Source organism: Nelumbo lutea, chromosome 6, assembly GCF_056320005.1.
Source record: "Nelumbo lutea isolate HS-2025 chromosome 6, American lotus-T2T, whole genome shotgun sequence".
NCBI lineage: Eukaryota > Viridiplantae > Streptophyta > Magnoliopsida > Proteales > Nelumbonaceae > Nelumbo > Nelumbo lutea.
Window position 1 is genome coordinate 35,717,285 of NC_142689.1, and position 19,892 is coordinate 35,737,176.

General features: G+C 37.8%; 1 non-coding gene and 1 pseudogene across 2 annotated transcripts; both read left to right on the plus strand.

The window, feature by feature from the left end:
* Positions 1-6,120: 6,120 nt before the first annotated feature.
* Positions 6,121-7,155, plus strand: LOC148848521 (abscisic acid receptor PYR1 pseudogene; annotated as a pseudogene). Its single transcript, XR_016101239.1, has one exon. The product of XR_016101239.1 is annotated as an abscisic acid receptor PYR1 pseudogene (transcript).
* An 11,530-nt stretch (positions 7,156-18,685) lies between these two features.
* Positions 18,686-18,757, plus strand: TRNAD-GUC (transfer RNA aspartic acid (anticodon GUC)). Its single transcript has one exon. It is a non-coding gene; the product is annotated as a tRNA-Asp (tRNA).
* Positions 18,758-19,892: the final 1,135 nt, after the last annotated feature.

The following is a 19,892-nucleotide window of genomic DNA, read 5'->3' on the forward strand; positions in this document are numbered from 1 at the left end:
ATCGGTCAGGGGTTTGGTTATCGGGTCAAAGGGTCTGATCGTTTGAATCGAATACTCAGCCCGTTCTGACAGAAAAATAAAAAAAAGGGTCAAAACCATTTAAACGATTAACCGTCCAATTCAGTGGTTCGTTGACCAAAATCAACAGTTTTGGAGAAAAATCCAGTCTGGTCTGAATATCCAGTCTGGTCCGGTTTAAAAACCATGGTTAAATCATTGACCCACCATGAGTCAATCCTAACCCAACCCGAAAGATGGTCTGATCCAAAATGGCCCGAAAGTGCCTACTCAACAGGATTTCCGGGTCTTGTTTTGGGGGTTGAAGGAGGTGGGAATAGAATGGTAGGACCATACTAATAGATCTAAACCATTAAATTAATGTGCTGTCTCCTTCACTAGAGATCCAGCCTTACCGGTTTTTGTGGGGACTGGGGATCAGGTAGGACTAAAAGAGTTTGACCCTACAAATAGATCTAAACTAAATCATTAAATTAATATCTCAATTCTCAAGTTGAGTAGAAAACAACCCTCATCCGGTTTTTGTGGTAAAGCCAAGGAAAACGAATGAAATCCTTGGCAGACGATATACAATAGGAAAAAGATTAATATTCTCCTAATTTTTCTGTGTTGGGAAAAGCAAATCTGAGTGGTCGAGAAATATATGACTGTCATATGGATGTGATATGCATACAGAGGACTGGGGCCTTATTTTTGGAAAACGACTTATGAAAGATCGACCGGTCTAGGTATGTCATTTTCCTACAACTGTTTTCCAATTTTTGAAAAATAACTGTTTTCAGTGACTATTTACATTCAGCCAAACCCCTTATAATTCCATTTTCTTCGTTTAATTTTGTGTCCAACCAAACAGAAACCTGTTTCAGTACTTCAGAACCTCTGGTACTGAAAAGAAATGGCATGACCTCCATTTGAGTTGGCATGTTTTTTACGACTCACTTGCCCTAATTCTGAATGGTAGGAAAAATCAAAATAGATTTTTTTTTGTGAATTTCAAAGGAAGTAAATTCAAATCTATTTTCCCAAAATTCCACTGATAATTCCATTTTAAATTATTAATATATGAATATGAATACTTCTGTTGACAATGTTGATGGCATGCGTCCTAATAATCAGCATTGCACGGCAAGGTGGGTTGGTTGAAATTTGAATAGAAACATAATAAACCTGGTCCAAAGTCTTCATTCTTCAACAAAAAACCTAAACGTGCCTCAAAATTAGCCATAAGAACCTAAAAGTGGAGACCCCAGGAGGAGGGAAACATGGTCGGTGGTCCAGAGAACGATGCCTTGATTTTCTATGAAAAGAAGTCAGAAGGTACCATGGCCGAGTTGGGCATATCATTTTAGGATTTTTAAGCAAAAAATACATTCTATATACGTGATGCTCAGGTTATAATTAAGGCAATACAAACAAGTAGCAAGTAAAAAAAAAAAAATCAGACTAACATAGAAGATGATAACCATTATCATTGGGATAAAATATCTTGATAAACCTCAGCAAATGATGCAAAGATCATTAAAACGCTAAAACAGAGAGGCTCATCTGTCTCCAAGGAAGATCTTGTTCACAAATATATTTTCCTCAAAGAACGAATACATATCTATATCTACATCTATACTATTATCAAAACTCAAAATTACAAATGATATATTGAGATGTATAACTTTTATTTTTAATTAAAATAAGCATAAAATGTAATTTGAAGTACTACATTTTATCTTATGTAATTCTGTCCTATTAATTCTTATATTTAAGATATTAATAAGTATAGCTATCCTCTTCAAATGGCTGAACCATCTTGCTTCACTAAAGCTAATCATCATCCACAGTTGCGAGCTGCTATGCATGATGAATTCGATGCACTCCTTTGCAATGGCACCTAGGAACTTGTGGGTCCTAAATCGCATTCAAACATTATTAGGTGCAAGTGGGTTTTTTGCATCAAAAGGAGACCCGATGGCTCCATTGACAGATTTAAGGCCCGCCTTGTGGCCAAATCGAGTTGTTCTTAGCATTTTTGTCTCTCGATCTTAGCTGATTCATCAACTGGACGTACAAAATGCATTCCTCCATGGTGATCTTTTTGAGGAGGTTTACATGGTTTAGCTCCTAGGGTTCGTTGTCTCACAGCACCCAACTCATGTCTGTCGTCTACAAAATTCACTATATGGGCTTAAACAAGCCCCTCGGGCTTGGTACTCTAAACTGCGTCAATTTCTTCTTTCTTTGAATTTCACTAGTTCCAAATCGGATTAGATCCTATATTCAAGACATCTTTTCTCACCAATAAATTTTATTTATTAGATCTATGTTCAATACTTTTAACAATATAAAATCTATGTTTAAAAAAAAATGATTTAAAATGGAAACTGTTTTTCCATCTAGATGAGAAATTAACAATTCTACGGTATGGGTGAAATGGATAGACCCATGATGTTATTGCTTAATAACAACTTGTAAATAAAAATAAAAATAAAAATAATGCACAATAGGATACATCTGTAATATTTTATAATAATCATATTAAAAAAAATAAGTGAGATAAACAATAATTATTTTTTTATTGATGATGAAAATAGAATATAAAATTTAAAACAGATAAAAAAATGAAAATGAAATATATACATACATACATACATACATATATATATATATATATATATATATATATAAGTTAAGGAATGAGACCAAAGTTCACATTTTGAATATATATATATATATATATATATATATATATATATATATTTATATATATATATAGATAGATAGATAGATAGATAGATAGATAGATATAAGTTAAGGAATGAGACCAAAGTTCACATTTTGAAGAAAACTGTTGAAACACCTCTTAAGTTGGGGGGTCAGATTGGTCGGATCGTTTCGTTGAAGCATTCTGGGCTTATTGAACGCCAATTCGGATGCCGATGGGCCTTTACTTGATGAAAGGGCTCCGTATGCACTAATGTATGGGATGGAGGCCATCCTCCCAATCAAAATTCAGATTCCATCTTTAAGAGTACAGCTCAATAAAGACCTCCCAATATATATATGTATGTTTTGGTGGCTGATCAACAGCTCAACCTCTTGGGTTAAATGTGTCAATTTTTGATATGTCATAATTGAATATAAAAGTTAAAAGAAGATAAAATATTAAAAATTGTAAAAAAATATTTGGACACATCTCCAATATAATATAATATATTTATCATATTAAACAAAAATGTGTAATAAATAAAAAATATTTTCATGCATATAAAAATATAAAAAAGATCATAAAAAAATTTGGACACATTATTATTTGTCTGTCATATGCAAATCATGTATACACTTGCTAGTACTTCCAAAAAAACTGCATCAAGAAACATCTTTGTATTAGCCAAATAAGTGGCAGACAAAGAGTCCATCACGAACAAATAGCGAAATAAAGTAAAGAAAATGAAAAAAATGAGGGGTCCATGCAAGAGTGTGGATGTTATTCGTCCCAAATTCCATTTATTCATATGTTTTAATTTTAATGAAGACCATATGATGAGTTTGTGTTGCTAACTTTGTTTAATAATACATTCATGGATAAAGAATAACCTTTGAATTGAATAACATGGTGATATAGCCAAGCCAATCCAGTTAACTTTGGGATGAAGAAAGAGACTGGACTGACATGAAACAGAATTGATGAATTGATTTAACATAACTGGACCAGCTTAGAGATGAAGTGGATTCCATATTCTTCCTCTTTGAGACAATTTGAAAATAGAGATCTACCAAGCACCACTTTTAAGTCACTTTGCCGACTTGACTTTGCTGCTGTATCCACCACATTCCCATTCTCATTTTCTTCCCTGGCAACTTGGCTCTTTATATGCCACAAGCAGTATCCATGCACAGGCAAAGAAGTTTCACATACATACAGCAAATAATTAGGGATGTCAATAGCGTGAGTTCAGGGAAGGTTTTGTAAAATTTAAACCTATCCATCTCCCTAATCCTCTTAATCCATATCCATCCCAAAATTTATAATGAGTTGGACTTAATTTTGAGAATCTAAATCCCTTCCCAATCCTACTTTTCCCACATTCAAGGTGGGGGAGTTGGGTTTAGAATTCGCATCTAATTTTTTTATTTTTTCTTTTTATATATAAATAATAAATAAGTAAAATAATAGAAACAAATAATAAAAATTTTAAATTATTTGAGTAAAACATATAAAAAACACATAAACTATTAATTATCCTTCACATAAAATTCAAAATATTATTAAATTCAACACCTAATATATAAAGTTTATATGCTTTCAAATAATATACGATTGGGAAGGTCAGATTTAACCTAATGCCATATCCTACTAATACTTATACAGATCTTAAAATCCCAAAACCCAACCTAATTCAAAAGACCAAAGAAAAGTACTTAACTGGATAAGGTGGAAACTGCCATCGCTAACGATAATGTTTGATGAAGCCAATTCAACACTAGTCCTTCTGTCCAAGAGCAGCAAGATGCAAATGGGGTCCATTCGGTTTAATTAACTTGGCTCAAAAACAGGCAAAAGAAAATTGATTTGTCACTGCATCAAGCAATTAATTTCATGTGATTATGCAGGTTGAACCATCTAATTCAATACTTGTGTCTGCTTCTTTGATCCGTTTCCGTTCAACATTTGTATCGAACCAGAAGATTAAGGGAGATCGACTTCAATCAGGGCAAACCTGTGTCCACTCCGTTCTCTTTTGATATCTTACATTGAAAATATCTGCCGATGAAATAAAATACATAAATACAGAAATATTCTCAACGCAAGAAAGCAAAGGCTGCTCTAACGGGATTTGGCCTGACTGAAGCCGATTCCAGATTAAGGTATGGTGTTTTAAAGATTGGCATTTGACAAGAGATTCAATTCAGCATCACGGAGATGTAGAGCATAAAACCTAGATGCTGGCACAGTTATCTATGATGTGTGTCATGTGTGGCCTAAGGCTTCGTAAGAACCCTACTGTAACCTGAAATGGACCACCTTACAAAAAATGGTGCCGTGCTCGTGCTCAACGACCAGGACGATCCTCTAAAGAGATAATGCATATAAAAGTTTATAACAAGGAGCTTGTTTGATACTATGGTCATTTATTGAAGAAACCTTTTGAATGAGATTTATCTTGAAATATGAGAAAATTAATTGTTATATGTTTATTACTGTTATTCGATAGTTAGGTGATATTAAATAGTATTTGGGATAAGCCCTGCCCAAAAAAAATGGCCATAAAAGGTGCAATCCTACTTCTGAGTATTTTTTAGGGTTACACAGGATCAATAGGATGGAGGGAGGCTTTGAAGTATGAACATTAGATGATTACAAGGGACTTCTTTACTGATGGACCTGGCACTCTACATTGATGGATTCGGGTCAGATGGTTTCTAGGATCCACATCCGATAAATGCGGGTTTGGATCTGCCCATAATTCAGAAACAGCCAGCCTTCTCCATTTCTTAATTCTGACCCACCCTAGAGCCCTAGAGGTGGTCGGGTTAGATGGGTCCCACAACCATGCGAATAGGTCCAATATCAACATAAATTAGGCCCGAATTTAAGGAGAGAAGATTACATAAAATTCCGCCCTTAGAAAGTGAAAAACCACCCTCTGGATAGATCACTAACAAGTCTCTGCCTCGAAACTTGAAAGGCCCGTCCTCTCTGCTCTCCACTCTCCTCAATCCATACTCCCTCTGCGCCTGATGATCCATCTGCCACGTGTAAGCCTTAATCCATGCATGTGCACCACATAATAACACATATCTTATACTCTTAGTACAACAAACTACCAAAATACTTAAAATAATAAAATCTGAAAAAAAAAAAAAAAAAAGTCAAAAGGAAGCAAAAGAAAATCCAATGGGCTGGACTCGGCTCGGCTGGACTGAATCAGTCGATCCGTCAAGAATTGATAGATGACCCAGCTGAGCCAGAACCCACCACCTGTCTCCATCATAAGTCTGACAACTCTCCAACATAATAATAATACTTATTTATTATAATATTACTATATTACAATATTCCTCACATCATTTCCCGTTTATATTATTTAATTATTTTATATAGTGTATAAAATTTCCCCAACCTGCCAACTAGGCCCCTCTCTCTCTCTGCCCTTCTTCTAATGATAGTAGTAATGGAGGAAGAAGAGATACCAGCGACGGAGAAGGAGAAGATGGAATACACGAACACAGCACATCACACAAGGATTCCAGCCGGTCTAAGTGGAGAAGAATTCGAGGAATTAAAGCCGGTCATCTACCACCACCATACATATCGTATCTGTACGGGTAAATGTTCATCTCTACTCGCTCAACGGATACAGGCTCCCATCGACACGGTCTGGTCCATAGTTCGTCGATTCGATAAGCCGCAGACCTACAAGCATTTCATCAAGAGCTGCTTCCTTAAAGAAGGATCCCAGCAGTACCCCACCACCGTCGGATGCTTGAGAGAGGTAAACGTTATATCCGGGCTTCCGGCGGCGACCAGTACGGAGAGGTTGGATATTCTGGACGACGAGAGACACGTCACTGGGTTCAGCATCATCGGCGGGGAGCACCGGTTGAGGAACTACCGGTCGGTGACGACGGTGAATGAGTGTAAAGGGGGCGACGGGAGGATCCGGACCGTTGTTTTGGAGTCGTACGTTGTGGATGTGCCGGAGGGGAATACGGACGATGACACTCGTATGTTTGCCGATACGGTGGTGAAATTGAATCTGCAGAAGCTGGCGTCGGTGACCGAAGGGTTAGCTCGTGATGCGAATAGAAGAAACTCAGGTGCGTGAAAAATGAAAAAATCAAAAGAACAATAAGTCGAATAGTTTCCCACGCCTTTCTTTTCTTGCCTCGAAAATTACCGAAAGCTGCCTCTTTTGGTCTTCTTTTGGTGATGAACTGATGAAGGTTCCATTAAAATGGCCGGAATGCCCTAAACATTATCTAAAATGTAATACTTTGTTGATTTGAACAAGTTAGGGGCATTGTTGTTGAATGATCACATGTTCCCATGAAGAAAACAAACGAGAGGTTTCTTTTTTCTTTTCTTTTTTTTGTTTGCTTTCTTTGGTAATTTAGTAATTTGATTTCTTACTTTTTTTTTTGGAATTTTTGTTCATATTTTTGTGATTTTGATTATGTCTGAATGAGATGAGAAAAGTTAGGTTGAGAGTTGAGAGTTATTTTGGAAATGGGATACAATTTCTCATAGCTCATCTATTTTTGATAAGCAAATCACAAATGGGCTACACAACAGGGGCCCGGCCAGCCCACCCCAAACCTCTAAACCCGTCCAAGGTCCAACCCCGGTGAAGGCAGAACTCGATCCCAGGTCTCTGCTACAACCAGCTAGAGACAAGCTAGCTACCACCATTCACTCGTACCTCCTTACCTCCCTGTGAGTACTGTTCTCTTTTTTTTTTTTTTTATTTCAATTTGTCATTTTGTGTGAAATTCCAAGCTGGGGAGTTTCCAACTCCCAACTTCCAAAGTCTTTCCGGGTAGGCGACAGTTCTAATGTGGAGCCTGCAGAATGCCAAGATTGCCCTTAATGGAAGAGAAGTATGGAACCATGGAAGGAATGAGAAAGAATGGTAGAGAGGGAGAGAGATTGGGGTCTCTGGAATTACTTGCTCTCAGAGTAGAGAGTGTCAATTGTTACCAAAATAAATAAACAAACAAATAAATAAATAATGAGGGTGTCAGTTACTTTTATTTTTATAAAAATAGAGATTTCCATGTAATAACTGTTCAATTCGAAAATTGGCCCTATGATTTTGACCCATCAGCTTGGCACACTACAAATGTTAATTCCATTTTCCAAAGGGGGAATTCTGCATTCATTTGATAACTCAAGGAAGTTTTCAAGAAATGCCAATGTGATAAGGAATCTTTTCTACTCTCCAGGATTATGATTCATGTTTTATCAACAGGGCTTTACTCTTTTTGCGTGGAATAGCATTTTCTATGTTTAATTCTGAGGGTGGGATGGTGTTGGACTCGTGGTGACCGTCCATTCTAAATTTCTAATGTTGGGATTGAGGGTCTACCCCAAGAGCTGGACGGTGGCCCATAGAGAAGTTGATGCTGTTGCTTATAACTTTGTATTACCATGATCTATAGGATGACCTACAGGGGACTCGTTCTCCTGGTCAATGAAAATAATAGTTAATAGTGTGTAATTAATGTACAGCTAATACAAACAAACTAAGCGAGTAAGCGCGCGCGTTTGCACGTCATATCTTTTATCAGTTAATCCATATCTATGTGGTGGGCCGTGGGCCAGCCAGTCTGTGCTTGAATAATTTTGTAGCTCGCTCCGACGATAATAGGGCAAATTTGTGGTGTCGGAAATACATGATACAGGAGGAGCTTTGAACATTTGACCCAATTATTTATGAATACGGATACAGGTTGTTTGGTTGTAGGTTTTTACGGTATAAAAGTAGGCCCGTAATAATAATTAAAGGATCTAAAAAATTGTGGAGGCCAAACGAGTCAACACTTGAAACTCGAAAGGATTGTCCAATCTCCAACAAATATAGACTATAGAGCGGTCAGGCTTCAGGTGGAATCTGAAATCTCATTGTTTATGTGGATAGCACATGCACATCTACTCTCTTGATCTCCAATTAAACACGAAGAGACGAGTGATGACGGAGTGTGCTTTACTTTAAATTTATTCATTGAAAGACTAGGGTGTCATGAAAAGGAAAGGTAGAGTATAGACATGCAAGTTGCCAACTTGCCAAGTTGCACGTTAATTATTAATGGAAGAAAAGTAAGGACAGACGTTTAACAAAAGTAGAGAGAGAGATTTTTTCTTTTTTTTGTTGGTGTAAGTATATTTTGTTGTTCACCACGACTGTGATAGCAATGAAGGTACTAATAAATATCTGCGATGAGTTCACACAACTCAGTATAAATTTAAAATTTGTGATGAATTTAAAGTTACAAAAATGCGACGATCAGCTAAAATCGCTAATCTTGATGCCACCCACACTATTTCAATATAAGAGACCCGCAAAGGGAAGTAACGTGTGTATCATGAAAAGAAATAAACTTTTAGCAGTATTCCTTTAACAATCAACACTAAGATATTTTTTAAAATAGGAGTCAAATCCTTTTGACTCATTCCCTTTAGAGCCTTGGGATCTCTCTCTATAAAATGAGGTATGAATCCTAAGAAGACACAATTCTGTCAATAGAAACTCTTAGCCCATCCTTACTCCCAGCGTTCCTTCATCTTTCAAAAAAACCACCACATTTAACCTTATTACACCACTCACACTTGGTTCATGATCATAATACAAGGTGTAATAATCCATCCCCAACCCTTGTGGTAGATGAATTTAGTCCCGATTCTCCGCTGCAATCAACTGGATATCTCCCACAACTGAACCACTATCAATAATCTGTAATAAATTGGTACCAAATAGGGAAGAATTAAAAAAAAAAAAAACCCTACAAAATCGAGGTTTAATTAGAGAGGAAAACCGACTGGTGGGTTGTCACATAATCTTTGCTTTCTTTGTCCATGTTTATTTGTATTTTTCATTTCCTTGAAAAGGAAAGGAGTGGCCGCAAAGTTTGAAAATCAATAAACAAGGAGGCATTTAGTGATAGACCTGCCTTTTTGTGGATGCCACATATAATCTCTCTCTCCCCACCGGCCGGCTGCTGATAAGTGATGACCGACTTATTTGTAGGCACCTATATGAAGTTTTGGTCCACAACAACAAACACCTGATCCACCCATCTAATGTCTAATAAGGATGGATTCGAGCGAAGCTGAATCGAATATCTGGTTATTTAAGTTAGGTTTGTTAGAAAAATATGAGATTTAAGTTTAAAATCAAGTTCAAACATCTTTTCAAGCTAGAGACCTGGGTTCAATTATGAGTCAAGTTTTTAAAAAATATAACAAAAATTATTTATTAGTATGTATATAAAAGAATAAAAATATTATATATAATATAAGTTTGATTAGGATTGTGAGCTTTAACTAACGGAGTTTCATTGGATTCAAGCTCTGCACTTTTCAAGAGTCAAGCTCAAAAATATCTATTAAAAAACTTGATTTGTGTCCACCCTATTGTCAATCATCTCCTTTTAAGGGAATTCTATACGGTGTAAAGGTGATTAATTGAAGGGAGCTCTCTAATTGAGCACCCATTCATGAAAAATAAAAGCAGCTCTATTTGTTTGCAGTGTTAAAATCTGAAGCAATAGAAATTTTGTATCTAATTTAACTTTGCATCTGTTTGTTTATAATTATGGTTTAATTCTACATGATACAAATTTTGTATTTTTCTCTCATTTACAATTCCTAGCAGTGTAAATTTTATATCTCAAAAAACCAATTTTACAAATTTTACATCTCACATTTCGTGCATAAACCACCTCTTACCGAATCAGACCCACAATGACCTGACCCTGTTTCAGCGTTATCAAATGCTACCAAATTAGACAGAATATTTTAATATTTATACATTAATCATCTGTGACATCATGTTGATATTACATTTTGGTGGATGGTAATAAATTTCTTGATTTGAACGCAAAAGAAGTTGGATCAGATGTGCAGTGATTGAAATGCCCAATTATTCTTTATTAGAAAATTTATCTTTGGCGTGTAGTCAGGCTATCTAACTTTGCTTCGATCTTAAACCTATTTATTATTAGCAATGCTTTCAAAATCAGATTCAACATGGGATCGGGTCATGTCTTAGGCAAGGCCATGCATCTAATCTGGCACCAACCAGATTAATTAATTATATATATTCTGAGCTCTTTTACCTGCTACAAACAAATGATTAAATTAAAGGAGATTGGAGATTGTAAGGAAATCAATGTTACGTACAGACTAACAGACTAGGCACAAGCATTGAAAAGGAAGTTCGTTTGGTCCAATCCAGCTTCAAGTCAAATGAAACCACAAATAACCTGAAAAATCAGAGAATGTTAACAAGAAAAGAAATACGTTAGAGCTGCTTTGCTGTTAGACACCCCATGCATATATACTTTACCTTATAAACTAAATCATATATAATTAATACGTCATGGCTAAACCTGTTCATGGGCCGGCCCGATCCCCAAACCGGCCAAAAAGCCTGGTCCACATAAAATTCGAGCTGGGCTCGGGATTTGCCAAAATAATCTGGCCCGAACCTGACCCGGCCCGATCTATAGTTAAACCTAAGTAAAAACCCTATGTGATGTTCATTTGAATAAATTTTTTGATTTGAGAATGTTGTTGATTCACTTGTAGGCCCATTGTTTATTTAAATAGGGGAAAAAAACATCTAAATTAAAATAGAAAATGTCCATTTGAACAGGGAAAATTTTGAATTTCTTTTATTAGGTTGGGCTTCAGGCTTGGATTTGGGCTTCGGGCTTTTTATCAGGGCCGGACTCGGGCCCAAGTTGTAGGCCTGTTGGTCGGGCCGGGCTCAAGTTCGGGCCTAACATTTTTCTGTTAATAAAGAGTCAAAGCCCGACCCGGCCCATGAATAGATCTAATCATAGCCACTTCATTTATAGAAGAAACGATAAAATTTTTGTTAAATTATAATTTTTTTTTTTGAAATTAAAAAATTGTAAAAGTGAGAAAAGAGAGGGAACCAAAGTCTCTTGAGATTTGCCGCTTTGGACTTTGAAAGAAAACTTCATTAAACCAAAGTGCTATCCGCCATTAACGATATCACAGAAGACCGTCTTCTTCAACATTCAGTTATATAGGGGCGAAGCTTGCCATCCGTGCTTTAAATAATATATGTAGCTTCATGTTGGATAGTTCTACAAGAGATTCTCCTGAAGTATCCTCAAATGATGGAGGGCCAGCGCGGGACCCATGGAACCAATCGGCGCCAGCTCAAATTAGAAGGATAGACTCCTTATGCCAATCGACCTCAGATGATGGTGGACATCGGACGGTGGGCATCGAAGGCATCGACATTGGACGACAAGTCATGTTTCCTACTTGTTTTACAAGTCTAAATTACTTAGTTATTTTACTTTACTAATCTACCAATGTATATTATAAATACTTCTGTTTATGAGCTTTAATAATACACAAGAATTTCTTTATTCACTTCTCTCTCTTCTAAGGTTCTACGCCTTGTTCTTTTCGTGAGGCTTCAAGTCCGAATCCGACTCTATCGTCCGGGTGCTTGACGGAGATCAGGGGTATCAGAGCGGGAGTTCGCCCAATCAGATGGCCAATCAGGACGGTAGCAGTCGCAACCAACCCCGTGACGGAGATCAGAGGTTACAAGCTATTTGAAGAGCAATCGAAGAACAACGTATAGCCACTCGTAACATTGAGCAATAGTTGGCAGAGATGGCTAGACAACTACGAACTTTGTTACGAGAGGATGTTCCAAGGAATAGGGATCACACATTGCACCAAGCCGAAGGAGACGACCACGGTAGACCAATCATTGATCCTATACCCAGGAACCCTATTCTTGATGATGATAGCGACGACGAGCTAGAATTCGGTGTTGCTTCAGTTATTCCCGGTGATGGCAGAACCGGTATGAATTGGCAAAATCCCAACAATTTTAATCACCATCGGAATAATGATGAATTTAAACTCAAGGTGGATATTCCTACTTTTAGTGGAGCTCTGGATATAGAGGGCCTTCTAGATTGGATCATCGAGGTCGACCGTTTCTTCGAGTACATGGAGATCCCGGAAGAAAGAATGGTGAAATTAGTAGTTTTTCGATTGAAGGGAGGAGCATTTGTCTGGTGGGAACGAATGATGGAGACTCAGATCAGAGAAGGAAGAGGTACAGTTCGAACATGGAGGCGTATGAAGCAATTAATAAGAGGTGGGTTTTTACCTCCTGATTATGAGCAGTATATGTTTGAGTCCTATCAATGGTGTGCGCAGGGAACAAGAAGCGTGAACGAGTACACCTCAGAATTTCTGAGATTAGCTGAACGGAACCAGTTATCAGAAAGTGACAATCAATAGGCAACCCATTATCTGAGTGGTCTGAGACCTGCTATCCGAGACAAGATTGGTGTCCAGATGGTTCTGAGTGTGCAGGAAGCAAGGAACTTAGCTTTGAAGGCTGAGTTAATGTTCTAAGAAAGGACCCGAGCCGATAACTATCGACGTATAGTGGGAGCAACAACAGGCTGGCAATAGTCAACAAGGGCAAGCCAACCCAAGGAGTACAATCCTCCCACCCACCGATTCTAGCCAACACCAGTAAGGCCTCCACGGGAGGAAACACTCGAGGTAATACTACAAACCCTCCTAAGGCCATTAATCCCTATGCAAAACCTGTTCCTTTTAAGTGTTTCAAGTGCAATGAAGTGGAGCATAGGTCTAGTGACTGTCCCAGAAGAAAGACAGTTAACATGGTGGAGAGGGATGATGAAGAAGTGTGTGACGATGAAGTATATTGTGGACCTGATGGGGAGGACGAAGAAGGTACCTATGAGCATGAAGAATACACGTGTGTAGTGAGGAAGCTAATGCTATCTCAGAGAAGCAAAGATACCACACAACGACACCGGCTGTTTCGCACCAGGTGTATTGTACAAGGTAAGCTATTTGAATTAATTATTGATAGCGGTAGTTAGAAAAATATTATCTGTAGGGATGTGGTACAGAAACTGCAACTACTTCCTAAGAGATACCCAAACCCTTACACGATTGGGTGGATCAAGGGAGTCGGGGGCGTACGTGTGGAGGAACGCTATAAGGTTCCATTCTCTATTGGTAAGTACACTGATGAGGTTTATTGTGATATTGTAGATATGGATGCTTGCTATATTTTGCTTGGTAGGCCTTGGCAGTTTGGTGCAGATGCCAAGCACCTAGGTACAAAGAACACATACCAGCTCGAGAAAGAGGATGTGCGCTATACACTATTGCACATCGTCACTCTGAGTTTGTAAGAGAATGTAAGGATACCTGCGAGGTCCACTTGTTGGTGGTAAAGGGAAAAAGCATGAGTAAATCACTGGTGGAGGACAAAATCCCAATGAAAGTGCAGGGATTACTCGATGAGTTTCATGACGTAGTTCCTGACGAGTTACCTAATGAGCTCCCACCCATGCGAGATATCCAGCATTACATTGATTTTGTTCCTGGTGCTAGCCTACCTAATCTGCCACACTACAGGATGAGCCCTAAAGAGAACGAGATTTTATGGGAGAAGGTAGAAGAATTGTTAAGAAAGGGTCATATCCAGGTCAGCATGAGTCCATGTGCAGTATCAGCATTATTAACACTTAAGAAAGATGGGAGTTGGAGGATGTGTATCAACAATAGAGCAATCAACAAAATCACTATTGGCTACAAGTTTCCCATTCCCAGGTTGGATGACATGTTCAATCAACTTGATGGGGTTGTGGTCTTTTCCAAAATCGATCTTAGGAGTGGTTACCATCAGATCAGAATCCGTCCCAGAGATGAATGGAAGATATCTTTCAAGACTAGAGATGGATTGTTCGAATGGTTAGTCATGCCTTTTGGACTAACTAACGCACCCAACACCTTCATGAGACTGATGAATCATGTACTACGCCCTTTCATTGATAAATTTGTTGTGGTATATTTTGATGATATCTTGATTTATAGAAAATCTGTCGATGAGAACATAAGACATCCGAGAGGTATTGAGTGCATTAAGGGAGAACAAACTATATGCTAATCTAAAGAAATTTACTTTTATGAGCGATAGTTTGTTGTTCTTGGGTTTCATAATAAGCAAGGACGGAATTAAGGTGGATGAGAAGAAAGTGCGAGCCATTAGGGAGTGGCCAACCCCAACGAACGTCATAGATGTAAAGCGTTTTCATGGGTTAGCAACTTTCTATAGGCGGTTTATCAAACACTTTAGTAGCATTGTAGCCCCTATCACTGAGTGTTTGAAAAAGGGTAAGTTTCAATGGGGAGAAGAATAAGAGCAAAGTTTTGCTCTCATCAAAGAGAAGTTATGCACCGCTCCTGTCTTAGCACTGCCAAGCTTTGACAAATTATTTGAGGTTGAGTGTGATGCTAGTGGAGTCAGCATAGGAGTCGTGTTATCACAAGAAAAGAGACCAGTTGCCTTCTTCACTGAAAAGCTATGCGAAGCCAGGAAGAAATGGTCCACTTATGATAAGAATTTTATGTTGTCGTAAGAGCATTAAAGACTTGGGAATACTATTTGATTGCTAAAGAATTTGTCCTCTACACCGACCATCAAGCTCTTAAGTATTTAAGTAAGCAAAAACAGTTGAGGAGTGATTTGCATGCAAGGTGGTATGCTTTTATTGATAAATTCCCATACAAATTTGTGTATAAGGCTGGGCAACAGAACACATTGGTCGGTGCTTTGAGCAGGTGTGTGGCCCTCATCAAGACTCTTAGTATCAAAATTGTGGGCTTCGAATGTTTGAAAGATTTGTACGCTCAGGATGAAGATTTTAAGCAGGTTTGGGAAAAATGCATGAATCGACAACCAGCGGGTGATTTCTACGTACATGATGGCTTTCTTATGATGGGGGACCAACTGTGCATTCCTTGCATCTCCCTCCGTGAAAAAATCATCAGCGATTTGCATGGAGGCGGCTTAGCAGGACACATCGGGAGGGACAAGACGATTGAGGCTATCAAGGGGCGTTACTACTGGCCTAAATTAAGAAGAGATGTGACCACTATCGTGAGTAGGTGCTACATATGTCAAACGGCTAAGGGTCAAACCTAGAATACTGGCGGCCTCTACATGCCTTTACCTATTCCTACTGCGATTTGGGAAGACTTGTCTATGGATTTCGTGCTAGGCTTACCGAAGACTCTAAGAAACATGGACTCCATCCTTGAGGTGGTTGGCCGGTTCTCCAAAATGGCACATTTCCTCCAATACAAGAAGACCCGGATGCAATAGCGGCAGTCAAACTATTTCTCAGAGAAATTGTCCGTTTACGTGGGGTACCTAAGATCATCACGTCGGACCGAGATACGAGGTTCCTAATTCACTTTTGGATGACCTTGTGGAGACTATTTGACTCATCATTAAATTTCAGCAGTACAACTCATCCGCAGACAGATGGACAGACGGAAGTGGTAAATCGAACTCTAGGTAACTTGATCCGTAGTATTTGCAGAGAGAGACCGAAGCAGTGGGACTTTGCCATAGCGCAAGCAGAGTTTGCCTACAACAACACAGTTCATAGGTCTATAGGTAGATTCCCATTTTCTATTGTATATATGAAAGTACCTAACCATGCGTTGGGCTTGGTGAAGCTACCCAGGGTACCAGGTGTTTGACGTCGGTGATGAAGTCATGGTGTTCTTAAGGAAGGAACGCATACCCGTTGGGAAACATAGCAAGCTATAGCCTCGAAAGTACGACCCATACAAGATTATTAAGAAGATCAATGACAACGCTTACGTAGTGGACTTGCCGGATCACATGGGTATTTCCAAAACATTTAATGTTGCTGATTTTCATCGTTATTTGCTAGAAGCAACGCTTACCTATCCTGATCATGACTCGAGGTCGAGTTCTTTCCAAGTGGGGGAGAATGATGGAGGGCTAGCGTGGGACCCACCGAACCAACCGGCGCCAGCTCAAGATTAGAAGGATAGACTCCTTATGCCAACCGACCTCAGATGATGGTGGACATCAGACAGTGGGCATCGAAGGCATTGACATCAAACGACAAGTCATGTTTCCTACTTGTTTTACAAGTCTGAATTACTTAGTTATTTTACTCTACGAGTCTACCAATGTCTATTATAAATACTTCTGTTTATGAGCTTTAATAACACACAATAATTTCTTTATTCACTTCTCTCTCTTCTAAGGCTCTACGCCTAGTTCTTTTCGTGAGGCTTCAAGTGGGGGAGAATGATAGAGGGCCAATGTGGGACCCACCGAACCAACCGGCGCCAGCTCAAGATTAGAAGGATAGACTCCTTATGCCAACCGACCTCGGATGATGGTGGACATCGGACGGTGGACATCGAAAGCATTGACATCGGACGACAAGTCACGTTTCTTACTTGTTTTACAAGTCTGAATTACTTAATTATTTTACTCTACAAGTCTACCAATGTCTATTATAAACACTTCTGTTTATGAGCTTTAATAACACACAAGAATTTCTTTATTCACTTATCTCTCTTCTAAGGCTGTGAGGCCTCAAGTCCGAAGCCGACTCAATCGTCCGGGTGCTTGTATAGTTAGCCCGATCGAGTGCGTCATGCTGCGTCATCAAATCTCAGACATGGTTGACGAGGGCTGGAGCGAGATTTGGGAGGAATTCCAACACTTACCTCCCCATTCTTCTTCATTTTTACATGAACCGTTTGAACAGTTCAATCGCTTGGGTTAACACTTTGCTGATCAAATCAATGTTCTCTTTGCAAAAATCCGGTCCGTTCTGGTCCGGTTTTGAAAACCATATTTCCAAAAGTTTCGCTGTGAAGATTTAAGTAGATTTTCCACCCCTAGCTTAAGCATGGAAAAAACAGGCCTCCCGCAAATTGTTAATGGTGGATGGCATTATGCTTTTATGGCGTTTTTGTTTATAGTCCAAAGTCAGGAAGCCTGAAAAGACTTGGGTGGGTTCTCTCTATTTGTTTTTCCTTTTAACTTTTTTTTTTTAGTTTTAAAAATAAAAATATTGTAAGTTAACGGAAGTTTTACCGTTTGATACTCAACGGAACAGTTAAGGTTTGACTTGGGGTTTCAGTCTTTGAACATGGGGCAGAAATGTTAAGCATTGAGACTTGAGAGTAGAACAAAATGAAAACCGAACAAGGGAAGAATAATCGGGGGAAGAGTGTAGACGGCGGAGTTGGCTGGTTTAGTTTTGAAAAATGGAGGAGAGGAGAATAAGGGATTGAAGGTGAGTTTGCGTGAGAGGACTGCCACGATGTTGTGAAAAAAGTGTGATCAGTAGGACAGCTACTGCTTACACATAGAAAAAGAGAGGGAATGGTGGACACAAAGTGAGTGAGAATTACCTTTTTAACACTAAACTTTACAGTCTTTAAATATAAAAAGATGCGTGAGAGGACTTTAACTTGTTATAAGAGTTTTGACAAATATTTTTGTGGCATAAGTTGCATAGACTAAGAGGATGTTTAACAATAGGTATGGTTTTGTTATTGAAAACAAAAACAAATGCCACGTCAGTTATATAAATTTGCTGACATGGCAGTTATTTTTGTTTTCAATAACCCAAACCATGCATCTTGTCTAGCACCCCTTAATTATTCTATAATTGAATTAAAGAAACTCTTTGGATTGCTAACTTTAGGAATTAAAAAAAAACAAATGAAAGTATAAATACCTCGAAAATAGATTTTACATTATGGATATTTCTGTGATATTCACCGATTATGTTCTGGCATTGAGTGAAACAATATTCATCAAAGCTTATGCACTATAGCACAGGGATATCCTATAATGAAAGAAAATGTAAAAAAAACTCCATTAGGTTCTTTTTCTATATAGGTAAGACTCAAGCGCTATAATATTTTTGTAAAAAAAGAAAATCATAATGGTTACAGTGGTATATGGTGAGCTCTTGCTCTAAATTATTAATGTGAAAATGAGAGATTCTGTTTCACATATTAATAGAAGTGGGAGATGAATCTTAATCAGATATGGACAACAACGTCGTTGTAGTATAGTGGTGAGTATTCCCGCCTGTCACGCGGGTGACCCGGGTTCGATCCCCGGCAACGGCGTTTGCTTTTAAGTATTGGGAATTGATCAGGAGGATTCTACTTTTCCCCCTTGCGATTCAAATTTTCTTAGCATATATTTCTTCTACGTATCTTCAAAAGTAAAAAAAGCTAATGCTTCTCCCTCTCGTTTCAAGCATTCTTTCGGCATCTTTTTGAAACATTCATAGTAACAAGGTTCAAAATTTTGTTTCTTATCGATTCTATTAAGCGAAAGTTAAATAATAGAAATACATAAGAGTTTATAATTGTTTTATAATTTAATTTTGAAATAATAAAAAAATATTTATGTTTTATATACTATTTTTAATATTTTTTTTTTGTAATACAAAAATAACAATTATTAATTTCATCTATTGATATTTCATCAAAGTAATGAGATTGACCAAATTAATCATCCAACTCACCCCAAGTTGGTCACTTTCTAGTATTTTCGGTTGAATTCGGTTCAGCAATTTCCCAACCCAATCAAGTCAAATTACTTTTAGTTTGGCCATTCCCATATTTCTTTGTCTAAAATACTTTATATTGTAAAATTAAATTTTTAAATTTATTCTTTTAAATGTAATTTAAATCTTTTGAACCAACCAACCAAACTGAAAACTGGCCCAAACTGAAACCATTGTTTTCAACCCCCCATTGACCCGACCAGTTGAGCTGTTTAAACCATCACCCAACATTGATTCTGAGTCTAGTTCTATTGAAACCCTCCCTTTGGTAAAAAACTGTTGACTTGGTAAAAAACTACCTAACTTGGAGGATTCAATTGTTGACCCATTCAACCTGGTAAGTGGGTTATATATAGGTTGCATACTTAATGCATGTGTAAACTTTAGGAGGCCATAACTTTTGCACTCCGATGTCTAATTGAGGTAATCTTCTATTTTTTTTTTTTGGGTAAGTTTTCAAGATCTATGCATCCTAATGTGTCGTGGGTGCCTTACCCCACTATTTTTGTGAAAAAAAGTCATTTTTTGTCATCAAATCACAATTTTTAATAATTTTAATAAATAAAAAATTAAAATGAATTGAAAATATAAATAAAATATAAAATAATGCATATATTATATGTAAAACATAATTATACACTACTTATTGATAAAATATGTATTTTCACACATATATACATATATGCACA